Source organism: Engystomops pustulosus, chromosome 11 (assembly GCF_040894005.1).
Source record: "Engystomops pustulosus chromosome 11, aEngPut4.maternal, whole genome shotgun sequence".
NCBI classification, from domain to species: Eukaryota; Metazoa; Chordata; class Amphibia; order Anura; family Leptodactylidae; genus Engystomops; species Engystomops pustulosus.
Genome location: NC_092421.1, coordinates 65,917,242 through 65,941,490, shown reverse-complemented (window position 1 = coordinate 65,941,490; position 24,249 = coordinate 65,917,242).

The window sequence follows — 24,249 nt, the reverse complement described above, 5'->3', positions numbered from 1 at the left end:
GCCGCCGGGCGGGGGTGGTGGCTGTACCCTCCTGGGTGTAAGCCACTGCAGCGGGTTTCGATCCAGGGAGATGGGTGTCCCCTTCAGGGACGTCCGCTTCTTGAACCGACCCCGCAGCAGGGCGCTGCAGGAGGGTATCCAGCCAGGCTGAACCATCCAGGGCCATGGGTTGAAGCACATGTTCTTCTAGGGAAGCCATGCTGGGTATTTGCAGAGGTGTCTCTGACTTCTCGCCTCTTCGGTCCAGGGGGCAGAAGGAAAGAGGCCCCCCCCACGTGCTCTCGGACTTTTTAAAACCACCGGGCGGGTCCTTACCCGCCCCCAAACACCACCTCCTGTGACCTCACACAGGAGGAGTAAAGGGGCAAGCCCCACCAGCCTACCAGAAGGCTAGAAACCACCCCCTACAGTCCTCAGCCCCTTCGCTATTTGCTTTGGGGCTTGTTATACCCAGCATCCTCCACTGTCACATATCACCCCCATGTATGATACCCAGCATCCTCCACTGTCACATATCACCTCCATGTATAATACCCAGCATCCTCCACTGTCACATATCACCTCCATGTATAATACCCAGCATCCTCCAATGTCACATATCACCACCATGTATAATACCCAGCATCCTCCTGTCACATATCACCCCCATGTATAATACCCAGCATCCTCCACTGTCACATATCACCTCCATGTATAATACCCGAATTTCTCCACTGTCACATATCACCCCCATGTATAACACCCAGCATCCTCCACTGTCACATATCACCTCCATGTATAATACCCAGCATCCTCCACTGTCACATATCACCTCCATGTATAATACCCAGCATCCTCCACTGTCACATATCACCTCCATGTATAATACCCAGCATCCTCCACTGTCACGTATCACCTCCATGTATAATACCCAGCATCCTCCAATGTCACATATCACCACCATGTATAATACCCAGCATCCTCCTGTCACATATCACCCCCATGTATAATACCCAGCATCCTCCACTGTCACATATCACCTCCATGTATAATACCCGAATTTCTCCACTGTCACATATCACCCCCATGTATAACACCCAGCATCCTCCACTGTCACATATCACCTCCATGTATAATACCCAGCATCCTCCAATGTCACATATCACCCCCATGTATAATACCCAGCATCCTCCAATGTCACATATCACCACCATGTATAATACCCAGCATCCTCCACTGTCACATATCACCTCCATGTATAATACCCAGCATCCTCCACTGTCACATATCACCCCCATGTATAATACCCAGCATCCTCCACTGTCACATATCACCCCCATGTATAATACCCAGCATCCTCTACAGTCACATATCACCTCCATGTATAACACCCAGCATCCTCCACTGTCACATATCACCTCCATGTATAATACCCAGCATCCTCCACTGTCACATATCACCCTCATGTATAACACCCAGCATTCTCCACTGTCACATATCACCTTCATGTATAATACCCAGCATCCTCCACTGTCACATATCACCCCCATGTATAACACCCAGCATCCTCTACAGTCACATATCACCTTCATGTATAATACCCAGCATCCTCCACTGTCACATATCACCTCCATGTATAATACCTAGCATCCTCCACTATCACATATCACCACCACGTATAATACCCAGCATCCTCCACTGTCACATATCACCTCCATGTATAATACCCAGCATCCTCCACTGTCACATATCACCCCCATGTATAATACCCAGCATCCTCCACTGTCTCATATCACCCCCATGTATAACACCCAGCATCCTCCACTGCCACATATCACCCCCATGTATAACACCCAGCATCCTCCACTGTCATGTATCACCTCCATGTATAATACCCAGCATCCTCCACTGTCATTATATCACCTCCATGTATAATACCCAGCATCCTCCACTGTCATTATATCACCTCCATGTATAACACCCAGCATCCTCCACTATCACATATCACCTCCATGTATAATACCCAGCATCCTCCACTGTCACATATCACCTCCATGTATGATACCCAGCATCCTCCACTGTCACATATCACCTCCATGTATGATACCCAGCATCCTCCACTGTCACATATCACCTCCATGTGTAATACCCAGCATCCTCCACTGTCACATATCACCCCCATGTATGATACACAGCATCCTCCACTGTCACATATCACCTCCATGTATAATACCCAGTATCCTCCACTGTCATATATCACCACCATGTATAACACCCAGCATCCTCCACTATCACATATCACCTCCATGTATAATACCCAGCATCCTCCACTGTCACATATCACCTCCATGTATGATACCCAGCATCCTCCACTGTCACATATCACCTCCATGTATGATACCCAGCATCCTCCACTGTCACATATCACCTCCATGTGTAATACCCAGCATCCTCCACTGTCACATATCACCCCCATGTATGATACACAGCATCCTCCACTGTCACATATCACCCCCATGTATAATACCCAGTATCCTCCACTGTCACATATCACCTCCATGTATAATACCCAGCATCCTCCACTGTCACATATCACCTCCATGTATAATACCCAGCATCCTCCACTGTCACATATCACCTCCATGTATAATACCCAGCATCCTCCACTGTCACATATCACCTCCATGTATAATACCCAGCATCCACCACTGTCACATATCACCTCCATGTATAATACCCAGCATCCTCCACTGTCACATATCACCCCCATGTATAACACCCAGCATTCTCCACTGTCACATATCACCTCCATGTATAACACCCAGCAACCTCCTTTGTCACATATCACCTCCATGTATAATACCCAGCATCCTCCACTATCACATATCACCTCCATGTATGATACCCAGCATCCTCCACTGTCACATATCACCTCCATGTATAATACCCAGCATCCTCCACTGTCACATATCACCTCCATGTGTAATACCCAGCATCCTCCACTGTCACATATCACCCCCATGTATGATACACAGCATCCTCCACTGTCACATATCACCCCCATGTATAATACCCAGTATCCTCCACTGTCACATATCACCTCCATGTATAATACCCAGCATCCTCCACTGTCACATATCACCCCCATGTATAATACCCAGCATCCTCCACTGTCACATATCACCTCCATGTATAATACCCAGCATCCTCCACTGTCACATATCACCTCCATGTATAATACCCAGCATCCTCCATTGTCACGTATCACCTCCATGCATAATACCCAGCATCCTCCACTGTCACATATCACCTCCATGTATAATACCCAGCATCCTCCACTGTCACATATCACCCCCATGTAAGACACCCAGCATCCTCCACTGTCACATATCACCTCCATGTATAATACCCAGCATCCTCCACTGTCACATATCACCTCCATGTATAATACCCAGCATCCTCCACTGTCACATATCACCCCCATGTAAGACACCCAGCATCCTCCACTGTCACATATCACCTCCATGTATAATACCCAGCATCCTCCACTGTCACATATCACCTCCATGTATAATACCCAGCATCCTCCACTGTCACATATCCCCTCCATGTATAATACCCAGCATCCTCCACTGTCACGTATCACCCCCATGTATAACACCCAGCATCCTCCACTGTCATGTATCACCTCCATGTATAATACCCAGCATCCTCCACTGTCACATCACCTCCATGTATAATACCCAGCATCCTCCACTGTCACATATCACCTCCATGTATAATACCCAGCATCCTCCACTGTCACATATCACCCCCATGTATAACACCCAGCATCCTCCACTGTCACATATCACCTCCATGTATAATACCCAGCATCCTCCACTGTCACATATCACCTCCATGTATAATACCCAGCATCCTCCACTGTCACATATCACCCCCATGTATAGCACCCAGCATCCTCCACTGTCACATATCACCTCCATGTATAATACCCAGCATCCTCCACTGTCACATATCACCTTCATGTATAATACCCAGCATCCTCCAATGTCACATATCACCTCCATGTATAATACCCAGCATCCTCCACTGTCAGATATCACTCCCATGTATAATACCCAGCATCCTCCACTGTCATATATCACCTCCGTGTATAATACCCAGCATCCTCCAATGTCACATATCACCTCCGTGTATAATACCCAGCATCCTCCACTGTCACATATCACCTTCATGTATAATACCCAACATCCACTATTATGTAACATCTCCATGTAACATTGTATCAGACTACTTAGCCAGGCTTTGAGGAGTACCTTCAGACTGGCGAAATGTATAGCCACCTTCTCCCTATACTCCCGGGGCACTTTCTTGAATAACCCACATAAAACACCATTTTCCTGAAATAATTGACACTGAGGCTCATGTTGGGTGGTGGAAACCGGTCACAGCTTTACTATCACATATCTTGATATAAATAGTTAACTCAAATTTCAGCATTATTAATACACATTTTAATGTAAATCTCCACAGCGATGAAAACGGCTCGACTGCACTATGGCCATCCGGACTCCCAGATGACAAGTCGACCGGACGAGCAAAGCAGCGTTCCATTATTTCTCTATTTCTCTCCGCCAGCTGTGACTTCGTTATGAAACCCGGAATCTATACCCTCCAAAGTATATCTCCACAGTGAAACACATGGCTCAAATGCACATCTGGACTCCCAGATGACACCATTATTTCTCCATTTCTCACTTACTTATAAAAACGGTAATCTCAACAGAATATACATTTTTAGGTAAATCTCCATAAGAAAAACGGCTTGTACTGCACTATGCCCTTTCCGGACTCCCAGATGACAAGTCGGCCAGACGAGCAAAGCAGTATTCCATTATCTCTCCATTTCTCACTTCTTTATAAAACCTGGAAATCTCCTCATACACATTTTTAGGTAAATCTCTGTAAGAAAAACGGCTCGTACTGCACTATGCCCATCTGGACTCCCAGATGACAAGTTGGCCAGATGAGCAGCACATCCATCCTCTCTCCATTTCTTTCCGCCATCTGTGACTTCAGGGCTATAAAACATGGAAAATATTAACAGTACAACATAAAAATGCAACTTGTAGGGAGGGAGGGTGGGACTGCTTTGGTGCCACAGATCAAAGAGGAAGAGGAGTAGCTGACAGCCCCTTATAAAACCAGGAAACAGGAAGCAGAGGGGAGGAGAAAACACTCTAGCAACACCCAGCTCAATAAAGTGCCAAGTTAACCCTGTAGTGCAGAGACTAACCTAAAAACAGCATTCACTAGTCCAGGTGCACCTTCCCTAATTGGTCAGGAGTACACCACAGTAGTTTTACCTATTCATGTACTCTTTTTCACCATTTCTACCTTGTTTCTTCCTCTGTTTAGCATTTTCTAATTATACAACAGAAATTATAAAGGGCAACCCCAGCACTGGAGGACTCCACAATGGGGCTTATTTACTAAGGGTCTGCGGACGCACCTTTGTCGGACTTCCCTTAATTTTCGGGTTTTGTGCGGCTGTGATAGATATTTAATAGGGGATTGTGTCGCATGTGATTTTGGTGCAGCTGCGCTGGCTTCTATGCAACAGTAATTGGGGCGGGGGCAGGCCATCTGATTCAGACTGACCGCAGGATTTAACTTTCAAATTGTGTTGCAAGATCAAGCATTTACATGCACCAGTGAAAAGAAGGTGAACTCCGGTGGACCTGAGCGGGGAAGCGACACATGCAAGATATCGGGTACACGATCTTAGTGAATTGCGGCACAGTGCATTCTCGTCCGACAATGCACTTTCTGTAAACTCCTCCGGACGGGTATGTAAATGTCCCCCACTGTAATCAATAGGATGGCGTCATGTAATACCACATCTTTCCTGCAGTGGCCAAGCTGTGGGAGACAGCTTGGACTAACTGTACAGGAGATTGAAGGAGATTTCGGCTGCTTGACCTGCATCGATCTAATGATCCTCCATATTTACAACATATATCTCATATGTTTTTATAATATACATCGATATCATAGCTACAATAATGAAAAAGACTATTATACAATGATCTATTGTCACTTCTGGGGTACAATAATACATTTTACTACATATTTTAATTGAATTTAATGACCAAATATCTGCTCCCTCTACTCATCAATACAGCGCTACATACCCCTCTCCCACCCATGCCGCAGCAGCACAGCACCCACACTTGTCGTTGTGTTATGGCTGGTATTATAAGTAACTCCATTAAAGTTAAAGGAGTTCAGCAGCGATCAATACAACACAAGACCAATGGACAGGACTAGTGCTGCTTGTTGTAATAAGGCAGCCATGTTTTTGCAAATATGAACATCACCTTTAACAAAAGTTACACTGACCAACTTCCATTGTCTGATGTTTGATATATGATGGTGGAGCCTTAGTACATCGACCCGATACCGTACACCTGCCCCAAAATGACCCTGTGACCTCAATATCCCCCTCCAGCGCCCCATCACATCTGCTCTCCCGTCCCGCTGCGCCTCTTCCGCTCCTTTGTCCCTCTGTACACTGAATTTCCTGTAATATAAGATCCATATTTAATGATGTTTGCAAAAGCCAAAGCTGCGGCTATTACACATCATAATCCTTAAACAATCCCGCTGCCCCACGAGCCTCTGCTATCTGTTATCTGCCGCCAGCACAATGCCCCGGACAGTGTTTAACTTGAATGATACAATGTAACATCCACAAATCTGTATTCTTCTCCTGTAATGGATGGTAAACAAGAGAAGCGCTGATACTTTGACATTTACTTCCCCAAACCATAGACCGAGGGCGAGCGAAATGTTAAGCTGTTTCCATCCCGATACATCGCTACATGTTATTACATCTAGTTTATACCACTAGGCATTGGGCTGTGTGTTGGTTGCAGCATTATACTAGAAATGCTTTCCATTTGGGTGAAAAATCTATAGTAGCACAAGAGAATATTAATGGGAGAATTGAGGGAATAAAAAGGAGATTCTAAAGTAACATAGAGTTGTCTACTGGAATGACCATGTAGACAGTGTTGTGTATTGTCCCTGGAGAGATGTGTAATCAGCCTGCTGTGTATGCTATCAGTAGCAGCAGGACTGTGATATATGATTTCATATTCCAGAATTGTAGCCTCTCCAAGTGGATTGGGGGCATGTCCTCACTCTGTGCAGCCAGTATTAAGTATTGTCCCTGTGTAGTCAGACCTTTGTGTATGTTGTTAGTAGCAGCAGAACTATAAAATATGGATTTATATTCCAGAAAAGTAGCCTCTCCAAGTGGATTTGTGTTGTGCTCTCATACTGCTGTGCTCTTTGCAGCCAATGTTAGGTATTGTCCCTGGATAGATGTGTAATCAGCCCGCTGTGTATGCTGTTAGTCCCAGACAGTCTTGGCCGTGTTTCCAACAAATTCCAACAAGTCTTTGGCTCAGATGAGCTTGTGCACGGTCTTTAGTTTCCACAGGTCGGGCTTGAGTCCCTCCAGTTGGTGCTCCATCACAAAGCGGATAGCCTGGTCGTAGTACCAGGGTGCGTCCCAGTTGTAAGGGATGGAGCTGTCCCACTTGTCCCAGCCAAGCCCCCTCCAGAGAGGCAGGAGGAAAAAGCGGGACATGGACTTTCCTGCAGATCTTGCAGAGTTCCTCAGGGTCCTGCGCACACAGTCGCAAACAAAGAAGATCCAGAGCAAAGTGGAGATGTCCGGGACACCTTTGCCCCCCTTGCTTGGCTCCTTGAACATGACTACTCGCTTGACCTATCCATCTTTGAGCCCCAAACAAAATGAAAAACTGTCCTGGTAACAGCCTTGCAGCAGGACTATTATATATGGATTTATATTCCAAAAATTCTCCAAGTGGATTGGGGGTCTGTCCTCACACTGCTGTGCTCTGTGCAGCCAGTGTTAGGTATTGTACCTGAAGAGATGTGTAGTCAGACCTTTGTGTATGTTGTTACTAACAGCAGGACTGTAAAATCTGGATTTATATGCTAGAAATGTAGCCCCTCCAAGTGGATTGGGGGCATAGTTCTAGAGTTTTGTCCCCAGAGAGAGAGAGAAGTAAAAATCTTACCTCACACTACTGTGCTCTGTAGCCAGTGTTAGGTATAGTCCCTGGGGGGACGTGTAATCAGACCTTTGTTGTAAGTAGTAGCAAGACTGTAAAATATGGATTTATTTATGGATACAATTAAGGATTGAAGTTTTCCCAAGTGCACTGGAGCATGTCCTCACACTGCTGTGCTCTCTAAATTGAGCTATTCAGCAGCTTCTCCCCTATACTCTTGGTGGCTGCTATAGTATTCACATGCATCTTTTTTTATGTTAACATACACACACAATGGGGGTCATTTACTAAGGGCCTTAATCGCTACCCCAGTCCCCACAGAGCATAGTACATACACTGCCAAAGTGTTTTTGTATAAAAAATAGGTTTTACAGAAAAAAAGATACATTATATTGTACCTTTCATTAGCATCTGCTGTGTGACTAGGCAGTTGCCAATTGGGAGGGGCTGGAAAGGAGCAGTTCCCCCCCACCCTTGGGGAACAGCTCCTCCATGTGACCTTTTCAAATATATGAAACACCCATCACTGAGCTTACGCCCCCTGCTCCTCTACAGCCAATCCTGAGTGTGGGGGAGTTATTCATATATTTGAAAAGGTCACATGTTTCCCAAGGGTGGGGGGGAACTGCTCCTATCCAGCCCCTCCCAGTGGGCAACTGCCTAGTCACACAGCAGATGCTAATGAAAGGCACAATATAACATTGTTTTTTTTCTGCAAAAAAAAACTATTTTTTATACAAAAACACTTTGGCACTGTATGTACTATGCTCTGTGGGGACTGGGGGAGTGCTAAAAATGGCTCTCCTGGTGACAGCTTTAACTGCACCCATGATAGGAAGGTGAACTCCGGCGAACTCCGGCGGACTTCAGCGCAGCAGCGACACCTGGTGGACATCGGTCGCACTAGCTTAGTGAATCGCCGGAAGACCCGAATCCTCGATGGAGAATGTGCCGCTGGATCGCGACAGGACCGGGTAAATAAATGTGCCCCAATGGCATAGGGCCCAACTACAACGAGGTCACAGTGAAGTGGTTAATGACTAAAGAGTTTGTTTTGAAAATGCAGCCTAGAGGCAATAGATCATTGTATGATGTATGGATGTGCGGTCCAGTTCTTTTTCTCTACCCATGTTGTTATTATTTTAAATTTTCAGCCCTTTTTTAGCATTGTTAAAGTAAGTGCAAAAATGTCTATAAAATGTAGAATCCTGTCCATAGAGGCCAATGGCAGGGAGCAGGTATGGTGATATTTTGGTTAATATCAGCTTCTTTTGAGTTTAGTATGGGTGGGTTCTTAGACAGACCCATCACACACTGCAGGGAAAACTGAGAAACTCATTTGAACCAATTCTCAAATCCTAAACTGGACTATTGATGACATTAAGGAAAGTTAGTAAATGATAAACTGTAATGATCGGTATCTGGGGCTCAGGATATTTAGGTTATCCCATTGATGGCTTTAGTGATTTAGCTTTTCCAAACATCAGCGGCCAGAAACAAGGGTCGGGCCGCCCTGCGGGCACCTACCTCTGAGATGGAGGAGGTTTAGTGGTGTAAGATGTTGATGTCACCAGCTGTCACTGGGACCAGAATGTCTCCCTGCCCCGACAATGCTCTAAATGTTTGCACAGAGGACATTCCCTCCATAACCTTGTGCTTCTCCGGCAGAATAAGACCTGACAGAGGTCCTGCTGCCAAAACGAGATTGTTCCAGGAGCTGCACACCATATGCTACAGAACGTAACTGCCATGATGTTATCTGAGGAGACGCATCTAGAGTTATTATCCTTGACTTATCCCTTCAAAGTGACATGTAAATGTAGATTAACATTAACATGTTATTTTTTGTCACAATAGATTCACTGAAATCTGCAACAAAATCTACATATGATTCATTTTCCTGCCAATTCAGCCATGGGGCCCGTAGCATCAGGGGGCCCCCGGCATCTGACTTGACAGAGCATGTGCAACATTATTTACATATTATGATGCACATTGTACTGCATAATATGTGTATAACATATATGTGATGTATATATACTGTATCTGTGATGTGTATGTACTGTATGTTTATATGGTGTATGGTGTGCATATGTATATAGCACTTCATGTGTGTGTATATGCTCCATATGTGTGAATATGTGTGTGAATGAGTGAATATGTGTGTGAATGAGTGAATAACTGTTTGTTTATTTATATAGGAATATAAATGTGTGTATATGTATATTGATAAGCAGGAAGTGGGCCCCACTCAGATGTCTGCTATGGGGCCCTTCCTTTCCTAGTTACGCCCCTACTCGGAAACATTACTTATCTTCCCGTTAACGTCCCCCAGTAATCATTTATATTGATTTAACACTATGGGGTCATTTCTCTTTGGCAATTTTTTTCAAAAAATTTTTTTTTGGGGGGGTGTTTTATCTAAGTGTGTTTGTTTTTTCAAATATTTGCAACTTTTTTAAACTTCAACATGTGGATTCTAAAGATGTATGAATGTGATACATTTTCCCTGTATATGTTACCATTGCAATACTGGAATATTTGTCACAATACATTTGCAATGTACTAATCACTGAGCAAAGTACAGGGGAGTATATAGTGGTAAAACTTAACCTTTAATATTCTATTAAAATTTCCAACAACATCTGGAAAAATGCAAGAACTGTGAACCCACAGTGTAATCCCTACACCTAAAAGTGTTGATATAAAACAAGGGCAGTACAAGTGACCTCAGGCAGCAGAGAGATGTGCTCTGATAAAGGACTGAGGTCCGTTAATATACTAGTGAGGCTTGGTGATATTGGGATAGCCGGGTAGAGTACTGTAACTCTTGTCAGTCCGTTACTATTTTTAGTCTGTGGACTGTACAGCAATAGATAATTCTCTACCCCCCATGCGCTCTCCTCTAGATTTTATTAAAAGATCCGACACGTTTCCTAAGTACATTCATCAGGGATCAATACATATGTTTAGCTAGACCAGACGATACATGTGTCTGGTCCCTGAGAACACTGATATAGCGTATCTCCGCATTGATGGCAGCGGCTTGTGCCCGCGGGGAACGCCGGGTATATAAGGCTGACGCCACACCCACCTGTGTCGTCACAGGGTGGCCGTCGACCAATGGGAGCGGGCCAAGAAGACATCCCCCTCCGCATTAGGCCCAACCCCCCCCTCATCGATGGTGTAGCCAATGGAGACCAGAGGCTGACACCAGCCTCCGGTCATGTGACCCCGATTATGACGCGGGGCACAGCCATTGGGGTATGTGCGGGCGGAGGTAAACAAAGAGGAACGGCCACTCCCCGATATGTATTTGACACAGGGGAGTAGAGAAAATCAATAAAAAATGGACATAGCGGGATGCTCATCACTTAGCACCCCAGGCGGGATATTGTGTCCACAGAGCCGCCACCTATGAAAAGTGATACAGCAATTGTGGACAGATAGGAAACTGCCAATTATGGCGTAAATAAAGTGAAGCATTAGGGCAGACATGTCACCAGAACTGAAGATGCAAGGTGATAGAAACCCCTGCCAACAAAATACATGAGAGATCTAGGTAAGTATCTAAGGTATATATGAGATGTGTAAGCGAGCACCAGAAATAGTATAGTGCAGAGCTTAGAACTTAGTAAGGAGGAGGAGACGAATAGGAATAGCCGATATGCAATGATACCACATAGAGAAACCAATATATGTGGCTCTAGGCATCTTGGTTCTGGACGATGTTCCTAGATAACAAATGGCAGGTGCGCTATAAAAAACTCGTAAAAGACAGAGTCTCATTGAGACCCTCTGGCTCCATCGTTCTTAGAGTGTAGATCCATCTAGTCTCTTTTTGACAGATGAGGCGATCCCAGTTGCCACCACGCTTTGGTGGTCTGACTTTTTCTATGACCTGGAACCGCAGACACTTAGGGTCACTACAGTGTTTTTCCGCAAAGTGTTTTGAGACTGAGGTCTCACGATGGTTTCTGATGTCGCCCATATGTTCTTGAATCCTGGTTTTCACGGGGCGGTAAGTTTTACCGACATAGTTAAGTGGGCACGGGCATGTAAGCATGTAGACCACTCCCTCCGTCCGGCAGTTGGCATACTCTCTGATCGTAAAAGTCTCCCCCGTGCTCACACTACGAAACACGTCCCCCAAGAGGACCAGAGGGCAGACATTACAATTACCGTATCTAAAGGTGCCAGTCCGAGTCGAGAGCCACGTCGTGGCCACTCGTGCCGGTTCAAGTTGGCTATGTACTAATCTGTCCCGTAAATTCTTCCCCCTTCTGTATGTAATTGAGGGGACCGGTTGCAGACATTCTTTGAGGTCTGGATCTTGTCTCAAGATGCCCCAATATTTATTTAGAATCTGCTTAATCACCTCTGCCTTTGCATCAAAGGTGCCTATTATGCATAAGGCATTGTCCTCCTCTCTGATGCGTGGAACTAAAAGATCTTCTCTCTTAGATGAAAGAGCATGTTGAAAGGCTTTGCTAATGGTTCTTCTTGGGAACCCTCGTTCAGCCAATCTGTCGGTGAGGTCTCTGGATTGAGCCAGAAAGTCTTCCATTTGGCTGCAATTGCGGCGTAATCTGAGGAACTGCCCCTTCGGTATACCCTTCTTAAGGGGGACCGGGTGGCAGCTCTCCCAGCGCAGCAAACTGTTGGTAGCAGTTTCTTTCCTATGGACCCTAGTTTGGAGTTGGCCCTCCATGGTCTTAGTAATGCGTATGTCCAGGAAGGCAATAGACTTCTCCTGGATTTCGCTAGTAAACCTAAGACCTAGATCATTGATATTAAGTGCCTGGACAAACTCCTGGAAGTCAGATGGTGTAGAGGTCCACAGGATGAGCACATCGTCTATATATCGGAGCCAGATGGATATTGAAGATATCCATCTGGCGTTCTCCTCCGAAAAGACGATGCGATCCTCCCACCAGCCGAGGTATAGATTAGCGTAGCTGGGGGCCATTGGGCTCCCCATAGCTGTACCCCTCAGCTGGTGGAAGATCCGTTTCTCAAACATGAAGACATTCCTCTCTAAGATAAATCTCAGCAAATCTAATACAAACTGGTTGTGTCTGCCACAGTGCGTGCCTCTTGAACTTAAGAAAGCCCCTACTGCCTCGCACCCCTTATTGTGGGGGATTGAGGAGTATAAGGCCTCAACGTCGAGGCTTGCCAGGTAGGTTTTTCCCTCCAGAGTAATTCCCTCAATTTGTTTGAGAACATCCATCGTGTCACGTACGATGGCAAGCTTGTGACAAACGGTCTGAGGATACGGTCCACATAAAGACTAATGTTCTGGGTCAGACTGTTAATCCCAAAAACAATGGGTCGTCCTTTAAGGGGAGGATACCCCTTATGGACCTTAGGGAGGCCATAGAAAGTGGCTGTGGTGGGGAACCTGGGTAGTAAGAATTTATACTCCTGTTCACTGATGAGGTGGTCCCGTAGTGCACCCTCTAGCAGGATTTTTAACTCCTTAGTGAATTTTTCTGTAGGGTTATGTGAAAGGCACCGGTATCCTTCCTCATCAGACAGTATGTTCTCACACATTTTGATGTAATCTGCCCGTTCTAATAGGACAATGTTCCCCCCCTTGTCCGAAGGCTTCACAATAACTTGATCATTCCTTTCAAGGTTTACAAGGGCTGTTCTTTCCTCCGGGCTCAAATTGTTAAAGGGGTCATATCGATCCCCATCCAATAGTCTCAATTCCTCAGCGACCAGATCTACAAATACATCAATATGCGCGGACTCGATCGCTGGGTTCTTGAGACTCTTTTCTTTTAGGGTGGTGAATGGACCCTGGCCCGGTTCCCTCTCCGACTCCTGTAGTAGGTCCATCATAACATCCATGTCTCCTAAATCAGACTCGCTGATCCCCAGCTCCAGACATCTTTTTCGGTTGTTACATTTAAAAAACTTTTTCCATTTAAGCTTTCTTGCGAAAAGATTAATATTAGAGATGAGCGAGTATACTCGTCCGAGTATACTGCTCGGTCGAGTATTAGCATACTCGGACCGGCTCGTTACTCGGACGAGTATCTCGCCGGCTCGAGATCGAGCAGTAAATTAATAAAATAAATTGAATAAAAGTATTTTTATTGTAAAAAAAAAATATTACACATGTTTGCAGATGTTTTACTTGTAAGAACACATTGAAATAACACTATTCTTCACTTTCCAGGTGTTCGCGCGTGTCTCCCGCTAGGTTCAGAGATGTTCGGAACATCTGGAATGTGAAGAATATTGTTCTTTCAATGTGTTCTGCACTTAAATGCTCCTGTATTCACTGTTTTTAATGTTTTAATTCTATTCTTCACTTTGCAGCTGTGCGCGCGTATCTCCAAACCTATCGGGAGACACGCGCGAACACCTGCAAAGTGAAGAATAGTCTTATTGCAATGTGTTCTTACAAGTTTTTACTTGTAAGAACACATTGAAATAACACTATTATCTGCACTATTGCATCTGCAAACATCTGGAATTTTTTTTTTGAACTGTTCTTTTACTGTTCAGTTTTATAAAAAAAATGCTCAGGTCTCCCATTGACTTCAATGGGGCTCGTTATTCGAGACGAGCACTCGAGCATCTGGAAAAGTTCGTCTCGAATAACGAGCACCGGAGCATTTTAGTGCTCGCTCATCTCTAATTAATATCTTTCACCAAAGTGAACGAATCAAAACGGACAGACGGGACAAATGATAAACCTTTACTGAGAAGGTTCATCTCTGCCTCATCCAACTGGTGTGTGGATAAATTGATGATACGGTTATCTATTTTTTGCCTGTCACGCTTTGGTCCCCCCTTAGCATGTAACCTGAGATCGGTGGGTTGCTGGATAACCCCCCCCCCCTCCGAGATTATTAGTGTTCCCCCTTCCTCTTGGTCTACCCCGTCTACCTCCTCTCTGAATTTCTCTTGTGCCTCTTAGTGTTTGAGAGGTACTGGGGTATTCTGAATCAGTAGTATCACTCTCTGAGGTTGACAGGTCTGGGATTAGACCCTGAGGGTTGGTAGTCGTGTTAGTGTGGGCTAGAAAGTCATACGCTTTTTTGTCTTTGAACTCTTGGAGGTCATGCTGAAACTGGAAGTGTTTGCGTTCCTTGATTTGGTTAGTGAATTTCTCAATCGTCTGCTGCAAAGCCTTATCTTTTTTATCAAAGCCCACAGTGTCCTTTAAGGACCTAACTATGGCTATTTCACTCTGGAGCAGTTCGCTAGTATGCTTAAATGAAATTCTCTCCTCCTCCAAAAGTACATTCATCAAGCGCACCGAACACCCTGTGACCTCCTCCTCCCACCGGGTCTTGATATTGGGGGTCCTTAGCCGTGGGGAAGGGGTAATCGGGATTCTCAGTCCCCTGGGGACAATTTTGTTTTTTAAATAGTTCTCCAGACTCTGAATTTCCCACCAGGATCTGGTATACTCCTTGTAGGTTTTGGTCAGGGAACTGAAAGCTGTTTTAATGGAAACTGATTGTCCAGACAGAGGGAGCTCTCCCTCAGAGAAAACACTCTGGGCTTCACTTGTCCAATTATCTGTGGAGGGATCTGCGAACACAAACCCGGCCATTCCCTAGATGTATAAAGTGATGAAATCGACAAGCATTCACTGAAATTCAGATATAGGATTATTTGCCTCCCTATTAAAAGGACACTAATCACTGAGCAAAGTACAGGGGAGTATATAGTGGTAAAACTTAACCTTTAATATTCTATTAAAATTTCCAACAACATCTGGAAAAATGCAAGAACTGTGAACCCACAGTGTAATCCCTACACCTAAAAGTGTTGATATAAAACAAGGGCAGTACAAGTGACCTCAGGCAGCAGAGAGATGTGCTCTGATAAAGGACTGAGGTCCGTTAATATACTAGTGAGGCTTGGTGATATTGGGATAGCCGGGTAGAGTACTGTAACTCTTGTCAGTCCGTTACTATTTTTAGTCTGTGGACTGTACAGCAATAGATAATTCTCTACCCCCCATGCGCTCTCCTCTAGATTTTATTAAAAGATCCGACGCGTTTCCTAAGTACATTCATCAGGGATCAATACATATGTTTAGCTAGACCAGACGATACATGTGTCTGGTCCCTGAGAACACTGATATAGCGTATCTCCGCATTGATGGCAGCGGCTAGCGCCCGCGGGGAACGCCGGGTATATAAGGCTGACGCCACACCCACCTGTGTCGTCACAGGGTGGCCGTCGACCAATGGGAGCGGGCCAAGAAGACATCCCCCTCCACATTAGGCCCAACCCCCCCCCCGCATCATCGATGGTGTAGCCAATGGAGACCAGAGGCTGACACCAGCCTCCGGTCATGTGACCCCGCGTCATCGGGAAGCCAAAAGACCACCCCGATTATGACGCGCGGCACAGCCATTGGGGTATTTGCAATGTACCCCAGGCTTACCTTCAGCTGCCATGCTCCAGCTCCAGCCATGCTCCATCACCCTTAGGGGATGAGCAGCGCCAATCAGGGTACCCAAGCAGCCATATAGTCCTGCATGCCCTGCTCCCCGCGCTTGACCAAGGGCTCCTAGTTCGTTCAGATCCTTGTACAGGGTAAAAGGGCAAATACCGGAGAGGTGCAGAGATAACTTCCTTAGGGAGGTGTCCAAAGGCAAACCAGTGGGATAGCAGAGTGAGTTGGCTCAGATTCTTGGTAACATTACTTTCCCCCCATTTAACTTCCCCCTCACAACCCTCATTTATCACATTTTAAACAATAATCTTTATTTATATAGCACAATCATATTCTGTAGGGCTTTACAAATCATAGGGGACATATAGAAATACATTACTACATTATTGAGAACAAACAGTCCTATGAAACAATAGGAGTGAGGACCCTGATCGCAAGAGCTTACAGTCTGGATGACATCTGGATGACGTCTGGATCATCTATACAAACATGAACAGACCATGAACAAATATAGCATGGTGGGGGGGCAATGTGCAAATCAGCAACTGATGCAAATCAGAGTAGCGCGTCAATATACTGGAATTTTTCATTTCTTCTCTCAATAGAAGGTCCTTCAACATCTCTTTATACCTGGAACACTGTGACGAATATGCAGTCATTTTGTTATAAGGTCACACGATTGCATACATTAGAAATGTTATGGTCCCAGGGCCATCAACTAGTGAGAAGAATGTGTGGAAACAGAACTGGGGACCTGAACTGACAGATATCAAAGTACCACCAGTCGCTTTAGATATGAGTATCTGGTGCCCTCCCTGTACCTAAATATCCAGCCAATGTAGGTTGGCTTGTTGGTGTCCCTCTGCTTCCTTCCATTCTGGGCACTTGGATCATTCCTTAGTTGCCCATTCGCCTTTACGTTCTCCAGATTCCTACATGCATACAGATAACCACCAAGCATTGTACATGTCTGCTGCCTAATCCTGGTGATCTCCGCAGGTTAATATACTTTGGGTATGTTGGTTTTGTACGTCTGCGGTGTGCAGCCGATTATCCTCCCTTCCTAACAATGGGACTAGCTTATCGGTGCACAATTACTTTGCGATGCACTTTAGTCGGACTGTTCCTGTTCTTCATGGCTAAAACGGCTTGCACAGGTATTTAAGAAGTGTGTGCGCTGTGATTGTTGTGCACGCAACCCTTTTCTGGCGCAGCTCCTCTGACTTCCATGTGACACAAAGTAGGGAGCGTGCTGTATCTGATTCGGACTAAGCACAGGATTTAAAATTCCAATTATGTTGCACACCCTGTGTTAAAGATGAACCACAAAAAAGATGGTGAACTCTGTCGGACCTGAACGGGGAAGCGTTATATTCAAGATTTCAGGCGCACGATCTTAGTGAATAGCCGCACACAGCCTTATAGACGGACAATGCACTTTCAGTGAACTCCGATGACCGGGTATGTAAATGTGCTCCATTATCTTTGATTCAGCCCCTCGAAACGTTTCACCATGAACTGGCTAATTATGCTGTCAACTGGGTGGTTCTGGGCAGCCTGGCACCACCCACCTGTTTGATAATATAATTAGCATATTGGATGCGAAAACAAACAGCGCTAAATGCTCAATAATGGTGGAGGAAATAATCCAACTGTGTAACTAGGAAGCCAAGAGATGGAGGAATTCGAGGTGGTGAGATTTCCCCTCAAAAAGCTGGTGATACAATAAAGTGTTGAATCCTCAGAATTGCTACAATTCATAAAGTAACAATTGTGCCGGAATGTGACAAGTTTTTCATTCTCCATAATAAGATTTTTTTTTTTTAATGGAACAAGTACCATGAAAGGACAGAATGTGTATGTGAATTGGGAGAATCATTGGATTATTTAGAAGTTTTTCAGAATAAAATATGGAATTGTGATATAAGCGATTCTCCACTTTAGATGCTGAGCTTCCTGCGGGTTCACCAAGGATAAACCAGGAGAGAATCTTCAGATATTAGGAAAGGTTTGATGCGTGTCCTCCATGAGGCGCAGTCTGAATGATCTCCTCGCTCACTTGATGCATGACCAGCAGTTATACCGCCATCCCCGTCCTGTCATCTCGGCGCACGCTCTCTATTCTAATACAAGCTTAAAAAAAGGAGAAGCCCTCAGCATCCAACCAGGCGGGAACAGCAGCACTGGGAGATGGGAAGATCTGAACCATGACACTTGTCTGCGAGATTTATGAAGTCTGCAAATCCATTTGATACGTTTGGTTTATAGACAATTCCCCCGCTGATCCCACTCATCTTGTTAGTGACGGAAATAAATCATATTAAAGAGGCAAAAAGGAAAGAGAGTCCGAGCAGAGAACACACATGACTGATCCAGAACAGCTCCATTACCAGGAAGTCTACAGAAAACTGGACCTACATTTCATATATCCATTTATCCAGAACACTTAGGGACAGTATTATAGTAGTTGTATTCTTGTACATAGGGGGCAGTATAATAGCAGTTATATTCTTGTACATAGGGGCAGTATTATAGTAGTTATATTCTTGTACTTAGGGGGTAGTATTATAGTAATTATATTCTTGTACATAGGGGGCAGTATTATAGTAGTTATATTCTTGTACACAGGGGGTCAGTATTATAGTAGTTATATTCTTGTACATAGGGGGCAGTATTATAGTAGTTATATTCTTGCACATAGGGGGCAGTATTATAGTAGTTATATTCTTGTACATAGGGGGTAGTATTATAGTAGTTATATACTTGTACATAGGGGCAGTTTTATAGTAGTTATATTCCTGTACATAGGGGGCAGTATAATAGTAGTTATATTCTTGCACATAGGGGGCAGTATTATAGTAGTTATATTCTTGTACATAGGGGGCAGTATTATAGTAGTTATATTCTTGTACATAGGGGGCAGTATTATAGTAGTTATATTCTTGTACATAGGGGGAAGTATTATAGTAGTTATATTCTTGTACATAGGGGGCAGGATTATAGTAGTTATATTCTTGTACATAGGGGGCAGTATTATAGTAGTTGTATTCTTGTACATAGGGGGAGTATTATAGTAATTATATTCTTGTACATAGGGGGCAGTATTATAGTAGTTATATTCTTGTACATAGGGGGCAGTATTATAGTAGTTATATTCTTGTACATAGGGGGCAGTATTATAGTAGTTGTATTATTGTACATAGGGGCAGTATTATAGTAATTATATTCTTGTACATAGGGGCAGTATTATAGTAGTTATATTCTTGTACTTAGGGGGTAGTATTATAGTAATTATATTCTTGTACATAGGGGGCAGTATTATAGTAGTTATATTCTTGTACATAGGGGGCAGTATTATAGTAGTTATATTCTTGTACATAGGGGGTAGTATTATAGTAGTTATATACTTGTACATAGGGGCAGTTTTATAGTAGTTATATTCCTGTACATAGGGGGCAGTATAATAGTAGTTATATTCTTGCACATAGGGGGCAGTATTATAGTAGTTATATTCTTGTACATAGGGGGCAGTATTATAGTAGTTATATTCTTGTACATAGGGGGCAGTATTATAGTAGTTATATTCTTGTACATAGGGGGAAGTATTATAGTAGTTATATTCTTGTACATAGGGGGCAGGATTATAGTAGTTATATTCTTGTACATAGGGGGCAGTATTATAGTAGTTGTATTCTTGTACATAGGGGCAGTATTATAGTAATTATATTCTTGTACATAGGGGGCAGTATTATAGTAGTTATATTCTTGTACATAGGGGGCAGTATTATAGTAGTTATATTCTTGTACATAGGGGGCAGTATTATAGTAGTTGTATTATTGTACATAGGGGCAGTATTATAGTAATTATATTCTTGTACATAGGGGCAGTATTATAGTAGTTATATTCTTGTACATAGGGGGCAGTATTATAGTAGTTGCATTCTTGTACATAGGGGCAGTATTATAGTAATTATATTCTTGTACATAGGGGGCAGTATTATAGTAGTTATATTCTTGCACATAGGGGGCAGTATTATAGTAGTTGTATTCTTGTACATAGGGGCAGTATTATAGTAATTATATTCTTGTACATAGGGGGCAGTATTATAGTAGTTATATTCTTGTACATAGGGGGCAGTATTATAGTAGTTATATTCTTGTACATAGGGGGCAGTATAATAGTAATTATATTCTTGTACATAGGGGGCAGTATTATAGTAGTTGTATTCTTGTACATAGGGGCAGTTTTATAGTAATTATATTCTTGTACATAGGGGGCAGTATTATAGTAGTTGTATTCTTGTACATAGGGGCAGTATTATAGTAGTTATATTCTTGTACATAGGGGGCAGTATTATAGTAGTTGTATTCTTGTACATAGGGGCAGTATTATAGTAATTATATTCTTGTACATAGGGGGCAGTATTATAGTAGTTATATTCTTGTACATAGGGGGCAGTATTATAGTAGTTGTATTCTTGTACATAGGGGCAGTTTTATAGTAATTATATTCTTGTACATAGGGGGCAGTATTATAGTAGTTGTATTCTTGTACATAGGGGCAGTATTATAGTAGTTATATTCTTGTACATAGGGGGCAGTATTATAGTAGTTGTATTCTTGTACATAGGGGCAGTATTATAGTAATTATATTCTTGTACATAGGGGGCAGTATTATAGTAGTTATATTCTTGTACATAGGGGGCAGTATTATAGTAGTTATATTCTTGTACATAGGGGGCAGTATTATAGTAATTATATTCTTGTACATAGGGGGCAGTATTATAGTAGTTATATTCTTGTACATGGGGGGCAGTATTAAAACATTTAAGTTTTTCACACAGTGGACAATATTAATGCAGTTATATTTTGTTCTTGTACATAAAAAACTTTTATATCATTAGAAATTGCAGTTACACTCTTCTCAGTACGGTTGTGGTTGTTATGACTGGTTTTATATGCAGGAGACATCATACTGTAGATGAGGCAGTAATATTACAGGTCTGTGACCCACATTACAACCTAATGATACGTGAATGCTTGATAAGTATTACTGGTGTAAACTTCTGCTTTTTAGCAGCTCTTTAGTAGCTGTCATATAATTTTTGTCGTTATGACCTTTGGTTTTTACCGAAACTGTAGATAGCAACGGGAACCACCGGGGTCACTTGGATCATGCCCTTGGGATCACTCCCTGTCAAACCAGTCTGGTGACTCATTGATTTCCACAATCTATCTGTAGTTTATTCACTTGGCTACGTATCTTCATGTCATGAACTTAATATTCACCCTATTAAGAAGTAAAGGTGGGACACACGCGAAGTAGCGGGGGTCTGGCATGACATGAGGGAATATAAACATGGGGTAGGGCTTACATGGTAGGAGTAACTATGGGGGTTCTTTGAAATTAATGATGAAGAAAAAGGGGAACAAAATCTGGCAGTTTTTTGCTCCTGCTGGGTGGTGTCCTGGGGATTGGTGACAATAAGATTGGAATAGCCATCTGCAGTGGAGTTGGGTGACCCGTGGTTGCAGTTGGAGGTAGGTTGGGAGCAAAATGACAGACAACTTTTGAAGCTCCAAATACCTTGTTCTGATGGATAATCAATTAATTTGGGGAAAAAAACTTAAAGTGTTGCGGTAAAAGTTATTGATGAGTTTATTATAGAGTAATTATGATATGTTATTTCTTTGGTTATTGGAAATCTTTTATGCTGTTTGCTTGTTAAATTGTAAAATTCGTAAAGTTGGCTGCTGTGGCCAGAATTATCCCAAGGCTACATTCACACGATTTATGCCTGCCATACCGTAGTACGGCGGGCATACATCGGCGCTGCGGAGAGGAGCAGGGGATGAGCGCAGCTCACCCCCGCCACTCTCCATAGGAATACAGGCACCGTATCACGGGAAAAGATAGGACATGTCCTATATCTTTACGGGCTACGGAGCGGTACGGTGTGGCACGTGTGCTCCACCGTACCGCTTTTGTACAGGGCCGTGAGGTGTATACGTCCCCCATACTTTCGTGTGAAATTCCTGTCTATGTGTGTATAATGGTGAAAGTGGGTGAAGTGGTGGTGTGGAGGTAAAGGGGGAGAAAGCAGTCAGAGGTTGGTGGAGGGAATGGGCCACACAGAGAGACCGGAATTGACAGTGACAATGTCATGGACAACCTACTCTAATGTGATCCTATTGATCAGGTGACAAATTGTGTTCTTCATCCTAGAATGGAAACAATTTGGAACCACTGGTTTGGATTCTGGTCAAACAAAGCAATCAGTGGAAAAGGTCCTTGGTCTAGAAGAAGTCAATGTACATGATGGTCAATCAGACAGAATGCAAGAGATGGAGAAGCTTCCAGAAGATCAATCATCATCCGGCTCTCTAGCAATCAGCCCTTAGGTAGACTAAGGAAACCACTATGTTAGAGGCTTCCTAAAGGCACTTAAAGAAAAGATGATATTCTCAGGACTGATGAAGCCAAGACTGAATCAATTGATTATTGCAATAATTACTTAGAGAACTGATTGTAGACTTGGTAGATGCTTCCCCTGGGAGTCATCGTAGATCATTGCTACAACTTCCAGAAAGATTCTATAGCACTTGCAGGCTTTGTGCCGAGGATACTGGGTAATGTTTTACAAAACTAATAATAATCACCATCACACGCATCGACTTGTTCTGTTCAGAGGGTTCAGAGCTTTAGAGAGAAGAGCAGTCATATGCTGTAGATGAGCTATTGCTTCAGAGAAATCAGACCCAGGTCTTCTATGATACCGACCATTATCCAAAAATCTGGGGAACGTAGAACAAAATACTCCACATGTGCTATAATTCTTAGACTTATTATCCGTGAACATATTCCTCTTCTAATACGATCTGCTGCTGTCATTCCTATAAATCCAAAAATTGCTTTAGCAAAAACACCCACATTAACTTGTCCATTCTGTGAGTTCAGTTCTTAAGACATTAGAGAAAATAAATATTATAAATAGTGAGTCCCTTAGGACCCTTAGTCCTAAATAGTGGGTCCCTTAGGAATCCAGACCAGTCATGTATGTTATGGCTTCACCCATAGAATAGTGAGTGCCGCTCTGCAGTATAATACAGGATGTAACTCATGATCAGTACAGGATAAATAATGTCATGTATGTACACAGTGACTGCACCAGCAGCAGAATAGTTAGTGTAGCTCTAGAGTATAATACAGGATGTAACTCAGGATCAGTACAGGATAAGTAATGTCATGTATGTACACAGTGACTGCACCACCACCAGCAGAACAGTGAGTGCAGCTCTGGAGTATAATACAGGATGTAACTCAGGATCAGTACAGGATAAGTAATGTCATGTATGTACACAGTGACTGCACCAGAATAGTGAGTGCAGCTCTGGGGTATAATACAGGATGTAACTCAGGATCAGTACAGGATAAATAATGTCATGTATGTACACAGTGACTGCACCAGCAGCAGAATAGAGAGTGCAGCTCTGGAGTATAATACAGGATGTAGCTCAGGATCAGTACAGGATAAGTAATGCCATGTATGTACACAGTGACTGCACCAGCAGCGGAATAGTGATTGCAGCTCTGGAGTATAATATAGGATGTAACTCAGGATCAGTACAGGATAAGTAATGTCATGTATGTACACAGTGACTGTACCAGCAGAATAGTGAGTGCATCTATGGAGTATAATACAGGATGTAACTCAGGATCAGTAC